We start from the raw sequence: 12,774 nt of genomic DNA, 5'->3' as shown, positions 1-12,774 counted from the left end.
AACTGCAAACATTAGTTCAAGTAACCTGAAACAAACATGCGAAAAATCTTTAGAAGCATTTGCTTCCTGTTTTCAAAAATGCACTCTATAACAAAAAAAATCGACGCACCACGAATGAGCGGTCCGATTGAGACAAAAATTGGTGGATAGGAAGACAATGCACATAATAGTAAATGATTAAATTCTCAGAACAATTGAATAATTTATGTCAGAGTTACAGCAACAAGTTCAATAAGGTGTTGACCCTCCTCTAGCCTGGATACAAGCTGAAGCATGGCGTGGCAAAGCCCGATAATGCTCCCGGAGTCCTGCGGTATTTCCTGCGAAACTCACTCCAGTTGTCGAACGAGGTTATCAACATTCCTGGCCTTATGCAATCGCCATCCCATTATATCCCAGACCTGCTTGATGGGAGAGACATGTGGCGATCTGGCATGCCCACGGAAGAGTTTGAAAAGCTTGCAGACAGCTCATAGCAACCCGTGCCGTATGTTATCTGGCATTGTCCTGCTGAAAATCAGCTGGGGGTACAACAAAAGTAACGGCAGCAAAACAGGTCTTAGGATGTCGTTGACGTACCGCTGTGCAGTAAGTGTACCTCTAATTGCAACCAAAGGGGTCCAGCTATCAAAGGAAGTGGCACCCCAGACCATAATGCCTTGTTGAGGGCCAGTGTGGGGTGCAAAAGTGAAACCAGGGTTCCCCCTCTGCCCTATGTGTCTCTAAACATGTCCTCGATGATCGTCAAGACACAGTTGGAAGTGGAATTTGTCGCTAAAGACTATACGTCCCCAGTCGGCATCATTCCAACCTGATTGAACCATGCACCACTGTAATAAAGCTCGGCAGTGTGTAGGCGTCAGTGGCAGGTGGCGTAATGGTCGGCGCGAGAGAAGATTTCGCTGTCCCAACCGTCTGTAAAATGTCACTGGTGTTTGGGTTGAATGTTTGATGATTCATAGAGATGAAGAAAGCGCTGTAGCAGCTGATTGGACAATAACTCTGTCTTCACGATCTGTTGTGACCCTAGGGTGACCGCTACCATCCTGACGCTGATTTCTGCCATTTTCCACCCATCTTTGCGAACATCTTCGAATCGCTGCATCGCTTCGACTCAATTGATGAGCGATTCTCCGATTTGACCAACCAGCCTCTTTCAATCCAATGATACGACCTCTTTTAAACTCTGACAGTTGCTCGTAATGAGCACGAACCATGCGGCGAGGCATTTTTAAGTTGTTGAAAGGTAATCTGAATCGCAATCAAACCGCAAGTTTTAACAACTGTTGAAGAACTGCTCTTTATATACATCTGCTGCATGCGCAGTTTCGCTGCGCTGGGGATCAAACTATTCATTAATTGGACACCAAATTTTAATCATTTTCATATGAGGTCAAAACATTTATGCATACAAAATTTCAAAGCAATCGGATGATTTCTTCTTGTTGCGTCGATTTTTTATTTGTTATAGAGTGTAGTTTCAAAAGTTTTCTTTGATGAATTGACAAAACTAGCTTCCTTATGTACAATTAATTCCAAAAAGAAAACGACAAGAATATTTTTATTTTATCCACTGATTAGGGGGTGTTTATTTACTGGGATGTTAATCTCTGTCCCCTCTACATCCTCAAAAAAAAAGTGTGAAGCAAAACCATTATAGATTTTGCTGTATGATGTTCCGCGGACATAGTTGCAAAATATCTACTAAATGTAATGTGTTTGATTGTATTACTATAATTAGAAACAATAAATGTGTTCAAAAAATATCGAACAGCCCAGAAAATGTAATGTGAGTTGAATAAGACGTAATGTAGTAAACTTTAATAGTTATTGTGTTACCAATAATGCAGTTAACTTTTTTTTTTTTTTGCTCTATGTTTTGAAAGGTGTGTAGGTAGCCACAAAATATTCACAAAAGCATTTCAATACTTTTCTTTCACATTCAAACGCTTTCAAATTAACAACATTTTGAATAATTCTCATTTTTTAAAGTGTTCAAGAAACTTATTGATGGGATGGGATGGAGAGAAATGACAGAAATGCACAAATAATTCAGTTCCTAGAATAGAAACGGTTACTTCATGGAACCTTGAAGAGATATTCTTTACTAACTAAAAAATATATTAAAGAAAACCTACTTCGGTTAAACAAGGTTTCGGTTGAGAGAAATTCGGATAACCAATGATGTACTGTATTTTCTTAATAATTACAAGCATAAATAAAAATGTTCTTAATATCATGTACCAAATACTACTCTTTATTGGGCAGAAAAAAAGCAGTACATGTAGTTTTTTGTTTTTCATTTATTTGTTTATTTATTTTTGCAACTTTTGTCATTCATTAAACTTTAGCTTTATTTTACAAACTAGTTTATTTGGTTTCCGTTGAAAAAGAAGCACGAAAAGATAAACATCAAATTGCAGTATTTTAGTAGTGTTTGTAAGGAATTAAAAGCAAGCTTATTTAAATATCTCAGAAACTCATTCTTCTAGATACTGTCGTTTACCTAATCACGTAAGCAATCATTTACTATTCAGAGTACCTTATTTTGAATTAAACGAATAGCCCGTTGAAAAATTCAATTATTGAGTTGCTGGAATATTGTTTGGTGGATTGCTGATTGAAAGAATATTAGACGAAAAAAAAAAGAAAATTTAAGCAAAGGCTGTGCATTAGTTAAATAATTCCTAACAAGTATAGTTTAGCTATGGTATAAAAAAAATGCGTGGACTTGGATGCCCTCATTTATGTTCGGACTGAAAGAGGAGATATTCTTAGATTGATGCAACATCAATAATCGTTACAAACGACGTAAAGTCATAGTTTAAGAAAACGTAGCTGCTTCCCTTACCTCTATTTAAGAGATGGAATCTCTTAAGTTTCAGCTGATCGCAAGTCAACTAATTAGAGCGACAATATAATAAGTAGTCAAACAAACGCTAATCCTTAACTGGTAAGCAATCGAAAATTAACTTAAATTTTGTCCCTTTTAGCAAACAGAATAGGAAATCAAATTAAATGTATTTTTATCTTAAAGAAATTACTATTGATTTGCCTTGCTTTTCTTATATACAGTAAAATATTTGGACAAATTTTATCTTGTGCAGTTTTCTCTGTCCTTTAAAATAAGGTAAAACTTGCAAATATGAAATTCAAAAGTGTAAATAAAAGCGATTCAAACGAAAAGAATTAATTGAAAGGGAAAATTTTTAATCAGATTTGTAGTTTAGAATAAAATCTCAACCTTCATGCAGCTATTTGCTTAAAAATTAATATAAAGTTGAGCTAAGAGGACTAGTACACATACACAGAGCTGCATTTATGCCGAGATAAAATATGAAAAAATATTTTTAGCTTGTCCAGTAGATGAAGCAGCTAGAGTTTAAAGATTCTTCATTTACTGGATACGTGTACATATACTTTTTCACATTTTCTTTCGGCATAGATGCAATGCTGTCCAATTCCTCAAGCTTGTTGATATAAGTACTTTTTCACCAAATTTTGTTCAAATCTGCCAAAAACAACGCGGAGTTGTAGTTTTCAAGCAAACATATTCATTTGGGTTAAAAGGACATTGTTAAATTTAACTAAACAATAAATATGAACATGGTTGATGCGTATTGAATAAATGTGTAGTCAGCAATATAATGTTTCCTGATTTCGTAACTTCTTGCATGCATTAAATATTTGTTAAAAACTGGAAAAAAAAAATAGTTCTTTAAAAAATTCTTAAATTCAAGCTTTTTTAAGATGTAAAATTAGTAATAACTTTTGTAAATAACTACAGCAATGCAGCGGTTCGTTGCCTAGCTTTTTAATTTATCACATACACTAAATGTTAATTAAAAATTAAAAAAAGAATTACATAAAAAATCTAAAAGCTTCAAACTTTTTGGAGCTAAAAAACTTTGAGCTGTGAATTTTGAAAATGACTTCAAACTTGGGCTTACTCACCATTTTGCAAGTATACTGCGTTCTGGTTGTCTTCTAGTTTTATGAAGTATGGCAAAACTTCTTCATAGCTCCACCCTGTCGCTCCACTTGTAGCCCACTGATCATAATTCTGACGATTACCACGAACCATAATCATACCATTGATCGCACTTCCTCCACCCAGAACTCTGCCACTCACCAACGGCAAAGTCCACACAATGCGAAAATAGAATTAGTTTACATGTAATGCATTTCCGCAGATGCATCACATGCATGATGGATTTCCTTATATGCATTGCATGTATAGTGCATTTTCTCATGTGCATTAATGCATTTTCTTACTTGTATTTAATGTATTATGCATTTCCTCATATGCCTTACGTACATAACGTATTTCTTAACATACATTACATGCATAACATATTTCGTAACGTATCTTAAAATGCATAATGCATTTTCTCATATGCATTACATGCATACTGCATTTCCTCATATGAATTACACGCATAATGCATTCTCTAATATGAATACATTCCTAATATGCATCACGTGCGTAGTGTATTTCCTGATGCATTATATGCATAAAGTACGCTTTCACAAACTTTACGTGCATAATGCATTTCTTCATATGCATTACATGCAAAATGCGTTTCTTCGTATGCATTACATGCAAAATGCATTTCTTCATATGCATTACATGCAAAATGTATTTCTTCAATGCTTTAAAAACATTTCGAAGTTTTTGGAAACTAAATTTGCTTACCGGAAATTCAAAGAAAGTTAACGCTACAGTGAAATAGTACATAACTTCTTTATTGGAGAAATGCTTATAATAATGAATAGCTTTTAAATCTTACATTAAACTGCTTACTTTGTTAATAATACTTTCGCCAATGTATTTTTGAGGTGTGGATTTGTATCCCCAAGTAAGATCACTGACAGAGAAAATCTTCGAAACTGCCGGCACATCACTCAACAGAGGAGGGGTTCCTCCAGCTTCCAAGAGCAAAACGGATACCTGTGGAATTTTAGATAGACGGCTAGCTACGATTGATCTTGCCACACCACCACCCACTGAAAAAAAAATAGTTCAAAGAGAACATTCAAAGAACTTAGTTGAAGGGCCTATTTTGAGGCAAACTAAAGTGTGAGAATATCAATTTTAAGGTTTTTGTTACTTTTTTGCTTCATTTTATGACCTCTTTTCATGCAGTGGGAATTTCAATGTCGAGAAATTATTATTTCAGTTTTTACTCTTGCTATTTCGGATTTTCTAATCCAAGCTACATTTTATAAGAAAGCTCGTAGGATCTCAAAGTTACCATGAAGACAGAACTTTGCCTTAAAGCAGAGTTGTCATTACTATGGTAAGTGAATCGCTTAACAGTTTTGTCCAATATAATATGGTTAGACAATAATGTAGACTAATAAGTCAAGACTAATATTTATTGTTTAATTCAAACAGTTTCGTTCTCTATTTAAATATCAAATCATTTTCAAGTATATTTCGTTCTCCCTTTGAATATCATGACACTCAAATATTTTTCCTGTATTAAACACCAGCTATGTAAAAATACAATTCAAATTTTTTGCCGGAAAATTCACTATGTATTTTTACATTCTTACTAGTAATACCTACACAAAATTTCCTTCATCAATTATTGTAGAGATTAAACTGATATAAATCAGCAGAGATTACATTAAGAATACCATAATAGCTTTTTGCAAAAAAAAAAATGTGATAAAGTTATTGCTTGAAATCGTGCAAACTGTTCAGTGAAATCTAGAGGGAGCAACTCCTCTACTTTTCACTGTACACGATAATAGTGTAACAAGCCGGCTGATTCACGGTTAAAAACAAAAGAGAAAAAAATCATTAAATACTATATGGAAAACTAAATTTATGTGTAATTGATATGTGCAAATGGTTGGTGTCAGAAATTATATTGAATACTGAAACTACATTTAAAAATATTATTACTCATCCTCAAGTTTAAAGAGTACATTATGTAAGAACCACATATCTGAAAAAAAATATAATGAAATCACGCACTTTTACATATGCATATGAAAACAATTAGTATTATTTGCTAAACGCTTAAACGCTTTATATTAAAGATATTCATGCCGTATAGGAAATACTTTCTTAGGAAAAAAAACTAATTTTTTACTTGCCTACGATGTAATCATATTCAGCAGAAAATGTTGACTTGGGTTGAGCTGAGTTCTTTTGCCGTGCTAAAGATAGAAGCAGCATGGGCAGTAGTGTCGAGTTCAAAAATGGTACTGCGTACCGCATTTCATTTGTCCAGTTTATCTCCACAGACTGTTCCATTGCTTCTGAAATGAGTTTTAGTGGATTCCATATTTACGTTTCTAGATACTAACCAGAAAATCGCCCGTCAAGATATGACGGGTAAAAATTGCTTCTACATTTGAAAGCAGCAATTGCCTGTTTGGTGATATTTTGATAGTTGACATCTTAAACCTAACTCCAGTGGATGAACCCTAAACTCCAGTAAATAGCGTTCATTGTTGACCACTTTTTCGTTTCTTCATTCTCCTAAAATGAATCTTATCAGTAAAACAGGGTAGTTACCGTATCCAGTTCAGCCTTGTCACAATAAAGCCTTTCCTTGCATGCTAAACATTACCAAATAATGTAATCAAATTATCATGCCGCGGCGCAAGTAAATCACTTTATCAAAAAATAATAAACAATAGGGGCGGTACATTAATGCTGTACCATAAGCATACTTTATTTCAATTTCAATCCTAATTATACTTGGTAGTACATCCTGAAAAAACATAAATAACACGCGTAGTTTGTGCTGTGGTAAATTCAACCATAATATAAACAGATGTCGTTTTCGCTCATATAAATGCCACAACTGTGGAATTAAAGGCCATTTGAGTAAAAGGTGTACTAAGAAGAGTAATAGGTTTAAGGATAATACCGGACTCGCACATTATTTTGGCAACAGTTATGTTGGCGATAATTTTGATAACAATGATGCGCAATCACTTAATGCCTTTCAGAAAAAAGTTAGTGAAGAACAATTTAAAGATAATATTAAAAACGAAACTTTTCTTAAGTTCAGGGATTCAGAAAAGTTTAATGATCAAATGTTTAATATAAAATGTACAAGTTTCACATAACCTTTTACGGAAACAGTTTTAATTGAGAATGTTCCGATGATCATGGAAATTGACACAGGTGCTGGAATCTCAGCAATCCCTGAAAATGTGTATAAAAAAATTTTATCTCACGTACCTGTGACCAAAACAGCACATAGATTTAGAAGTTATACAGGTGATCCTGTCACACCTTCGGATACAGCCAAAGTTAATGTGGATTTCCGTTATGAAAATCATGATTTAACTTTATATGTTTTCCTAATGGAGGTACTCCTTTAATGGGAAGAGACTGGATTGCTACATTAAACGTGCAATTCCCATTATTTAATTGTATTAATGTGAATTACGCTTTAAAGGATTTGATAGAAAAGTATGCTAGCGGGGGGGTATTTGATGGAAGTCTTTGCACTTATACGAAAGGTTGCTTCAAACTGAACTTAAAAGAGCAAGGTGGGGATTACAAAGTAACGTTAAATCGTGTTTTAGAAATTGACAAAATACCCTTTGCTTCGTATTGAAGAGCTATTTAATAAACTGTAAAGAGGTGAATTTACTAAGCTTGATTTGTCGCAAGCGTATCTACAGGTTCTGCTAGATGATGAGTCTCAGAAATTAGGAACAATAAGTACTCACAAAGGGCTATTTCGGTATCACAGAATTCCTTACGGAGTCTCTTCTGCACCATCGATGTTCCAAAGATTAATAGACCAATTACTACGAGGCTTAGATGGCGTAGGATGTTTCTTAGATGATATTATAATTACAGGAAAAATAGAAATGAACATTTGAGAAGATTAGAAAACGTTTTCAGCAGGTTAGCAAAAAGTGGACTGAAAATTAATAAAGCAAAGTTCTTTCAAAAGTCTGTTGAGTATTTGGGATATAAGATAAGCATCGAAGGTTTAAATGCTTCAACAGGTAAAATTGAAGCTATTCAGAACGTCCTGAGACCTCAGAATACAAGACAGTTAAAAGTTTTTATTGGTATGATAAACTACAACGGAGCGTTTGTTCCGAATTTTATAAATATTCTGCATCCATTGTACAAATTACTGCACAAAAATGCCCCTTGTGTTTGGGATAAATACTGTAAGCAAGCATTTCAGAAAGTAAAAGTTTGTTTGTGTTCTGCAAGAGTTTTAGCGCATTATGATCCTGCGCTCCCAGTTAAACTTGCTTGTGATCCCTCTGCTTATGGTCTGGGAGCAGTAATTTCTCATGTTTTTCCAAATGGGCAGGAAAACCCATTGCTTATGTTTCAAGAACCCAGTGAGAAAAACTGCTCAAATAGATAAGGAAGCATTAGCCATATTTTTTGGAGTTATTACATTTTTCCCGATACCTGACAGCAAAACATTTTATTTTAGTTACAGATTATAAACTGTTAGTCTCAATATTTGGTCATAAAAAGGGCATAATACAAATGGTAGCAAATAGGCTGCAACGCTGGTCATTATACTTATCAGGTCGAATTAGTGGAAGAAGGAGAATGGTCTATCTGTAATTTTATGACAATGAATAGCGAAATACCAATTGATTTTAACCAAGTGGTTCTTGAATCACGTCGAGATAAAATTTTAAGTATCGGATTGCGCTATGTATTACATGGATGGCCAGAGGTAGATGAATCAACTGTAGAGAATGAGATTAAACCATATTGGTATCATAGAAATGAACTGACTTGTGAGCAAGGTTGTTTATTGTGGGTCTACCGCGTAGTTATTCCGGTCCACTTAAGAAAAAGGATATTAGAAGAACTACATGGAAGTCATATGGGCATAGTTAAAATAAAATCTAGAGCAAGATCAATTTTTTGGTGGCCTTTGTTAGATCAAGAAATTGAGAAATTGGTTAAAACTTGCAATGGCTGTTCGATAACTCCAACCTTCCCCCCCCCCCCCAGAAAAAACTCACACCTTGGGATTGACCAAAGAAACAATGGAAAGAATTCATGTCGATTTTTTTGGACATCTGTATGGAAATTAGTACATGGTTTTGATTGATGCTCGTAGCAAATGGGTTGAGGTTGCACCTATGTTGAATACGACTGCAGAAATTGTATCGAAAAACTGCGAGGAATATTCATTTGTTTTGGATTACCACATACTCTTGTTTTGGATAATGAACCACCTTTTGATTCAGAAGAATTCATGCAGTTTAAAGCAAATAATGGTATTAAGCATATTCCTACTCCACCATATCACCCCCAGAGTAATGGTGCGGCATAGAATTTAGTGAAAACTGTGAAAGTCTGGATTGTAAAAGCAGTCACTTCTAAATGTGAGCGACAGAGCGCTAATAAGTTTTCTATTCAAGATATAATTCAAAAATCCTTGTTTGATTATAGGAATACACCTCATACTACTTCAAGCGAAACTCCGGCAAAATTGATGTTTGGTAGAGCTTTACTTACCCGATTAGATCTTTCAAGGCCTAGTTTAGAAGAACGAGTTAAAAACCACCAAACAGATCAAGGAAGGAATTATAGAGGAAAATCTAGGAAAGGTGTTGAGATTGGGGAAAACTTTATGGTCAGAAATTACCGTGATCGAAATGACAAATGGGTTGAAGCAGTGGTACTTGATAAAATAGGTTTCAGTGTATATTTGTGCAAAAGAAAAGAGACTGGTGTAGTATGGAAGAGGCATATCGATCGAATATGGAGCTGTCATCATGAGGACATGATCAAGTTAAAAGAGTTGGAAGATGAAGACAATTGTCGTAGTAATCATGATAGCAAAACACTGGAATCACCAGAAATTTGGGCCATACGTCCCAGAAATAGACAGATCTAGAGAAGAAGCGAACGAAAGGCAGTTAGAAAATGAAAATGTTAGAACAGTAGAAGAAAACTGTAAAGAAAATCCTAAAGAAAATTAAAACGTGTCATCTCGCGAGGTCAACAACAATAATGGTGCTTACAAGCACCCTCATAGAATTCGAAAAGCACCTGAAAGACTGGATTACTGACACGTTTTATACGGACATAAATAATAGTACTTTTCTGGAATTTGGAAGGGAGGAATGTAATATATTAGCATACTAGTGGTATCCGCACGGCTTTGCCCGTAGTAAAAAATTAAAAGGTCTTTTGGTTCGCCTATATATTTACAAAAGATGTATGGTGAATTTCTCACCAATTGGCTTGACCATGTTACGGTTCCACGTTATGATAACTTGATAATCTACTCGTCCATCTTATGATAATTTTGCTCGGGAAAATGTTCTTAAAATTGAAATAGAAAAAGAACAAAATTGAATTTTCGAAAAATCGCTTCGAGGTGCACACCCCCATACTACAGACTAATTTTATGCCAAATTTCATGAAAATCGGCAGAACGGTCTAGGCGTTATGCGCGTCACAGAGATCCAGGCATCCTCCAGACAGACTTATACGGACATAAATAATAGTACTTTTCTAGAATTTGGAAGGGAGGAATGTAATATATTAGCATACTAGTGGTACCCGCACGGCTTTGCCCGTAGTAAAAAATTAAAAGGTCTTTTGGTTCGCCTGTATATTTACAAAATATGTATGGTGAATTTCTCACCAATTGGCTTGCCCATGTTACGGTTCCACGTTATGATAACTTGGTAATTTACTCGTCCATCTTATGATAATTTTGCTCGGGAAAATGTTCTTAAAATTGGAATAGAAAAAGATTAAAATTGAATTTTCGAAAAATCACTTCGAGGTGCACACTCCCATACTACAGACTAATTTTGTGCCAAATTTCATAAAAATCGGCCGATCGGTCTAGGCGTTATGCGCGTCACAGAGATCCAGGCATCCTCCAGACAGACTTTCAGCTTTATTATTATTAACTAGTGGCACCCGCACGGCTTTGCCCGTAATAGAAAAATTAAAAGGTCTTTTGGTTCGCCTGTATATTTACAAATAATGTATGGTGAATTTTCTCGCCGATTGGCTTGTACCCACGTTACAGTTCCACGTTATGATAATTTCATATCTCGCCAATTGGCATGTGCCCGTGTCACGGTTCCACGTTACGATAATTTCGTAATTTATGAGAGTTTTTTTCTTAAAATTGGAATAGAAAAAGAACCACATCGAATTTTCGAAAAATCGCTTCAAGGTGCACACCCTAATGCTACAAACTAAATTTGTGCCAAATTTCATGAAAATCGGCCGAACGGTCTATTCGCTATGCGCGTCACAGACATCCTACAGACATCCTCCGGACAGAGAGACTTTCAGCTCTATTATTAGTAAAGAAGATGTTACGGCAACAGGACTTTTTGTTATAGCGATTGGCAACAATGCTGCATTCCATTAATTGATATTTTGACTATGGAGTTGTAACAAAATTTGTACGTAGTAGCGTAATTAAATATTTAGTTTTTATAAGCGATGTTATATTATTGTGCCTATAAAACACAAGGCTCCTCCAATTTTTAAAACAATGATACTACACAAGCCAGAATTCGTGTAACGTTACACCCTTCAAAACTAGTAACCTTGCACATTTTTTTACATTGTACTAAAAACTATTCCTGTTGTCGATCTGCAATTTTTAAAGCAATATAGTTATTTATTCATAACACCGCTCTTTGGAAGGCCTTCAAACTAAGTAATTACCAAATTCTCAAGCATTTCTAAAATTTGAAAATCATTCCGTATTTGATTTGGATCTTGAATGTTTGAATGAGTTATCAAGAGTACAATATTATAGGTGCGAGCTGATGCTCTCTAATTTGAGAAATATTTTCCTGTATCTCTTTTTGAGGCTACGAAGACATTTCAACGATATAACTAATGCAAATGAGAACAAAACAAATTTTTATTCTAATTGAACACAAAAAATCAAAACGTGTTTTAATGATCAAACTTTTAGATATTTAGATCTGGCGGTACTACTGAAGTATGCGTTTTTTAAACAAAATTTAATGCCTTACCTACCTCAAAAGTATTAAAGTTTACGTACCTTGGCAGAGCAAGTTCTGCTGAATAATGTTTACCGAATGGGCATGCTAGTCAAGAAACATAAATAGCGGTAAACGTCAAGCAGCTGTGAAAGTATGCCATTGTTAAAGGTATTTTTGAAATAAATTCCTTCGACATCTTCGTATTTTATTGCACGGGAATCAAATAGAAGTTACAGGCGTCCCAATTACATCCGATGCAGAAGGAAAGGTTTCAACATGACTTGTATTTGCTGGGTGGAAAAACGATATCTTTGAGTAACCAGGTTTGAAACTAATACTTTCAATTTTCTCATTTACTTTCATGTTGCGTGCTGAATAGAGTCGTTAGGCTCTCGGAGAACATCTTGTTTATAATTAGATGAATTTGCAGATACTTTATTTTTAGAAACTACAGAGAAATATTTCTTCCGGAATGATACAGATACAAGAACTAATATAAAATTAAAAATTTTAATAAAAAATCCCGAGGGCAGCGCACTTATTAAGAAGAATTTTAATAAGGGGCTAGAGCATAGATAAAATTTTAAATAAAATCATATTTTTCTAGATAACATGGAAAAAAACGAAAAAGAACTACTAAGTCTTAGGGTAACGGCGCCAGTAACAGACAAGGGTACCTCAATGAGGAGTGCGTGATTTTGACAAAAATCATTGAATTCAAATTGAATCGTTGGCAGCAACGATTTTACAATGTTGCAGAAAGCTCAATTATGACATGCAGAGTACGGTGGTTCAAAAATACTTGTAAAAAAAAAG

At 34.7% G+C, this 12,774-nt stretch overlaps 1 protein-coding gene across 7 annotated transcripts in view; it reads right to left on the bottom strand.

Moving 5' to 3' along the window:
• Nucleotides 1-12,120, bottom strand: part of LOC129225251 (glucose dehydrogenase [FAD, quinone]-like) — a 44,033-nt gene extending 31,913 nt beyond the window's left edge. For 5 of the 7 annotated variants that reach the window (XM_054859828.1, XM_054859827.1, XM_054859831.1 and 2 more), the window contains exon 1: nucleotides 3,955-4,138. The gene's annotated coding sequence lies outside the window, so the exon portion shown is untranslated. Of the gene's footprint in view, nucleotides 1-3,954; nucleotides 4,139-4,804; nucleotides 5,008-12,017 lie in introns of those variants that run through there. The other 2 variants (XM_054859829.1, XM_054859833.1) reach the window with 2 other exon arrangements.
• Between the last annotated feature and the right edge of the window lie 654 nt (nucleotides 12,121-12,774).

The sequence above is a fragment of the Uloborus diversus genome, chromosome 6 (assembly GCF_026930045.1).
Source record: "Uloborus diversus isolate 005 chromosome 6, Udiv.v.3.1, whole genome shotgun sequence".
Lineage (NCBI taxonomy): Eukaryota > Metazoa > Arthropoda > Arachnida > Araneae > Uloboridae > Uloborus > Uloborus diversus.
Note: the sequence above shows the minus strand (reverse complement) of the source record. Positions and strands in the feature narration are given on the sequence as shown.